A 5,239-nucleotide genomic window follows, 5' to 3' on the forward strand; every position below is an offset into this window, starting at 1 on the left:
TTCACTTACTCTTAAGCCTCATTCCTGTGAGGATCCTTCATGAAAGACACCTTCTAATAGAGGAAGACTGGGCAAAATACTCTCGGGATAGGAGCTGCTCCTTATCAGCCAGCTTCCTAGGCGCAGTACACTTTTGCTTTTTCTTTTGTTCTTCCTAGTCTTCTACCCATTTGAAACCACATACGCATTTTACATTCCCATAAACAATAGCATGGAGTAACACCTTCACACTTGAACAGTTGTAAAAATAAATGCAAATAAGCTGCTTTCAAATTATGAGTTCCTTATGTATTTTAATAATTTGCTGCTGTCCAAAGTTCCACTTTTCAGGGCACTCTGACTCACTTTTTAGGTAAGCTGGTATAGTGGTAACACCTAGGCTGATCAATTTATAAATGGTACAGATGTCTTCAAGTTGTTCAGTGCATACAGTATTACTTCCTAGATATGCTGCGTGTATTTTTAAACATGGTGCCAAGTTGTTCGGTTTTACATCCTAGAGTGTCTGAAACTGAGCCATAGGATTTGTACTTGCCAATTCTAAATTTAAATGTAATTTATCATGTGTGTCATGCCAAGGAGAGCAAACCTGCGGGCATCTGCTCATTCAATGCACCTGAGAGATTTGCTGCTGAGTAAGCTGTACGTGTGTAAATTCTGTGGCAATGGAAAAAGGAATAAATGGACTGTCAACATAAAAGATTGAAGTCAGTCATGTGAGATGTCTGTATGGTTTTTGTCAGCTTTCTGCCTTGGAAGCCTTGCAAAGGCTGGTGGGTTTTTTTGTTTTCTGGTTAATTTATTAGATTCTTGCATTATTATTCCATCAATCAGAAGAGGGCAAGGAAGTAACTCATGAATTTTTGAGCAGTTTTAATAAATGTCTGTTTCTCTCATCTGTGCCACCTTTAAGCTTTTAAGAAGCTCGCTGTGTTTAGCTGCAGTGCTGCATCCACTACGTGTACCTGCTAGCGACCAAATTCTCTGCAATTTATGGTGTTAGTTTGTACTGGCAATGAGAGGTGTAATTGCAGGGAAAGTCTTGCTCAGTCCTAGGCTCTGGGCTCTTAAGAGAAGCAGCACGCTCAGAAGTCTGTGGAAAGACCTTCAGAAGTATGCATTCAACTGTCCTTAAGTCTCTTCTGAAAGTTTAAATTAAAATAAGTAAGTTGTCCTCTGTACTCTCCCAGCTGGCATCCCTCTCCAGTGGTTTCACCAACCACTGGCTGCTTTGGTGTCACATGAGTCTGTCTTCCTTCTCCTGTAACAGCGAAACTGCTGATGCTGATACTTGAACCAGGGCAAGCTCCTTTCAAGTGTCAGCACCAGTAGCTTCCCTCAGCTGACGCCAGCAGCATCTGGCACACCAAAAGGCACAGCCCTTCTGAAAGGGAAAAAGTGTAATGTTTTACAACCATGAGAACTTTTTAAAAAAAATACTCAATAAAACATGTTTTCTGACCTTTGCGTTATGTACAGTATGCTGGGTAGAATTAGGTGAGGATGACACACCTCTAAAATGGGCTTTTTCGTTATAAACTGTTAACAGAGGGGTCTGCAACTCCAACTACCTCTACAGCCACAGCCAGAAAGTTCCATGTTTGAGACAAGCGAGTACAATGTTCACCTCCTAATGAGAAAGGCCCCGGGGAAGCTTAAGGGCATTCACATTTTGATTTAGTATAATTATTGGAATACTTCCTCTTGTTGGTGTGTATACTTGACAAATTCCCATGTATTTTTTCTTGTGCCTCCTTTATAAGCAGTGAAATATGCTATTTGTTGTTAGGCAAACCCTATAGGCTTCATGTCATGACACAGGCTTTCTGTCAAGAGGGTAAAGATGTGGTGTTAAAGGAATATTTTTCCTTTAAGGTGGTGGTGCAAAGCAGTATGAAAATAATTCATCCCCACGATTAAAGAATTGAGTAAAACCAGACTCTTTTTTCCCTAGGTCTCAATGAATGTGTTCTATAATTAGTATCGTTCCTAAAGGAATGATCCTGTTGTCAAAGTGAAACCCTTCACTTCGGTAGTGGCAAAGATGCAGCTCTGACAGAAGTCTGACACCCACTTGGTATCAGCCCTACTTTTCCAGGATATGGCTCTGCATCCTTTGGGTGGGTGAACTTGGAACCAAGAGCCTTTCTCTGCCGAGTGTCTTTGAATGGCAGAAGCATCACTCACTCGCTCATGGGTGAAGTACTTGGGGGTGTAGTCGTCGTCTTTTAACTGAAAATACTGAAGGGCTTGTGGTGACAGAGCAGTCTCAGCCAATGCTCCATTCGCCGGTTCATTTATTCATAAAAGCCAGCGGTGCCTGTAAGCCCACGAGCCCTCCTGGGAGGTCTCCTCCTGGCAGTGGAGATCATTGATTCGCATCTCCTCAGGTGGAGGAGGCAGGTGGAGCCACGTTTGCTGAAGACATGCTTTCATGTTCTGACATAGGGTTTCAAATGCAGTTGGGCTGAAAAAATGGCGTGTTGCCACCAACACGAAGAAGTCTTTTCTCTGCCCTGCCTTCCCATTCCTTTTTTTCTGGATTCTCCCCATCTGAAAGCAGTCGTATGTACACTAATGAGAGGACACCAAAGCTGCATTTTTATCTGATTTAACATTTGCCAAACATTTTTTTGCCAGCTCTACTTGGGTTTTTTTCCTTTTGTGAATATGTATGATAAACGAACACTTACCCATCTTAATAAAGTTATTGTATTTTGGCTGTGTTTAAGATATGCAAGTATGATATTTTACAAATAATTGTCTCTCTTAGGGGGAGTAGAGGTAGATTATCAGTGTGCCTAACCTACCTCTGCCCAGAAAGCTCATAGTGGCTGAAAATACCACATGAAAAGAAGAGCATGTGCAATTAACAAATTAAATAAAAGCTAAATTCTTCGTTGCACATCATGTTTTACTTAGTTGAAAAGTAGAACAATTCTGAAATTTTCTCTGGGTTTTCATTATAGTCTTATTTCTAAAGCCAAAGATTTTATTCCTAATTTGGGCTGCCTTACGAGCAGCCAAGTGTGCATGCAACAGGGTAAAGTCCACGGGAGGCAAAAGGGCAGTGCAACTGCCAGACATATTCAGAAGGAAGAGATAAATGGAAAACTAAGAATAGCTTTGCCCATTTTCAGGAGGGAACCTTCCGTCTGATGAGGCCCTTACTAGCTCTCTGCAGAGACACAGCAGGTGATTTCTCCTCTCCTTGCTTTGCAAGTTCAAATTCCCATGTGCTTCCAAATTGTAATGATCCACGGGTGGGTGCCGCAGGAGGGTGGATGGACCTGTAATGGAGACATCAACATCAGTGCTTCTGCCTGGTGTGTTTTTTGTAAGCTACTTTGGCCGTAGTTACCGATTCTGAGCGTTCACTTTCAGATACCCAGAACTTGAAGTAATTCTGACAGTGCAGGGGTGACTCTAAGATTCCATCTACATTGCTTAAATGCCCCGGCTGTGGGATGCGATGCCTGTTCCCATAGCCATGCGGGGCAGAGGGGTTGGCATCCTCACTGCTCGTGGTGAGCCATCTCTAGGGCAGGCTGGCCATGGCCCCACTGTAGAACACTTGGCCCTTCATCTCCTCCAGTCCCTACATAGTGCTTCTCGTATCCTAAGGCATAATTGCCCTTTTTTTGTGCTTTTTCAGTTCAGAGTTGTTCCTTCCTAGCAATGAAGACACACTCTCAGCGTCCTCTTCTTAATACTCAGCACTTCTGTTGCCCTAACCCTAATCTTTAAAACAAGAGTGCCCAACAGAGGCTACTTGCACCACTTTGGCACCTTATTTCTTACAGTGTAGAATAGGGATGGTGACACTTACCTGTGTTCTGAAACTGCATTAAGATTTCTTGTGAAGTACAATGATTTTTCTACACGTGTCAATAACTCAGTCTGTGATTAACTGCTCATCGCTCTGGGTGATAGGAGGATGCATCCTTTACACTGCTGGCCTTTTCTATCCGAACAGCAATCAGTATTGCTTTCTGAAAACAATCAAAGTAAAACAAAGACCTTTCCCCAGGTATCCTTTATCAAAATTGCAGTCAAGCCAATCAAAGCTTTCTGTTTATCTACCTAAGTTTATATTTACATTTGTATTTCTATCTGTAAAGCAGTAGTAATTTGTGTCTTTAGGGCAGCATGGATGGTGACTCGGAACCACAATCTGAGTCAGTCTTAGCAGACCCCTTGAAGGAAGATGTTGAGCCTACACAGAGACATGTTTGTGGGCAAAATATGTTCAAAAAGCTGCAAGACTACAGAGCCCCTCCTTGCACTGCGTGACAGAAGCACAGAAAAAACTGCAGTAACAGAATGAAGCACATAATTGCACAAGTATCAAGTTTGAAAGGATGGTATTGATAAAGTTCAGTTCTTCTTAAGTGAGATTTCTTCATATGTGAACTTTCTTAGATTCACAGGATGCCATTTAAATGCATCTTTCGAAATAGTTTCCTCCCAGAGTCCAAATGTGGGCTGCACCTGAGCTTGCCCTTAGGAAAAAGTCAGTCTTTGCCAGGGAGTAAGAGGCGTGGTGTTGAAGTTGGTGTTTTGCTCAATGTTTACCCAGGGGTGCAATGAATTAGCAAAGCATTCTTGTAATAGGTGGAACAGAGCAAGAAAAGCTGTTGACAAAATGCCGCCGTAGGGCATAATTAGAAATGGGAGAGGTCCTCTGCATTTGACTAGGTTTCTTACTGCTTAGCCCCTCATTCTGGTGTTTACGGAGTTTGGAAACTCCTTTTATCACAGGCTTTCCTTCTGATAGGCCCCTGAAAGGGAGACTGACTCCAGAATATCAGAAAAGGGCAGGAAAATATATTAATTTACAAGTTATTAAATAAATAAACACCCATGTGGAGGCATCTGTTTTTCTGGGTGTAGAGTTACTTACGCTGGGTAGGGCTAAGGATTTCCTGGCTTGCTTTACGCTGGGTTGCAGAAACAAGGCTTTTGCGCTTCTCTTTGCAGGTCCGCTCTTGCGGTTTCATTGAACAAAGCCCCTGCAAAATCCCTGGGTTATGAAATATTTCCTCTCCGTCAGGTCCCGGACAAGAGACGGCATCTGCACAGCCAGAAAAGGAAGTCCTTGCCTTATAGAGAGCGCTCTCGGTGTGACACAATGGCTGATATAAAGTGTCAGGGGAGCTGAGCTGGAGGCAAAGGAACAAAGGAAGATCAAGATTCGGCGGCTGTCTCGGACAAAAGGAAAGCAGAAAGTGTCTCGGGG

The sequence above is a fragment of the Pelecanus crispus genome, chromosome 1 (assembly GCF_030463565.1).
Source record: "Pelecanus crispus isolate bPelCri1 chromosome 1, bPelCri1.pri, whole genome shotgun sequence".
NCBI classification, from domain to species: Eukaryota; Metazoa; Chordata; class Aves; order Pelecaniformes; family Pelecanidae; genus Pelecanus; species Pelecanus crispus.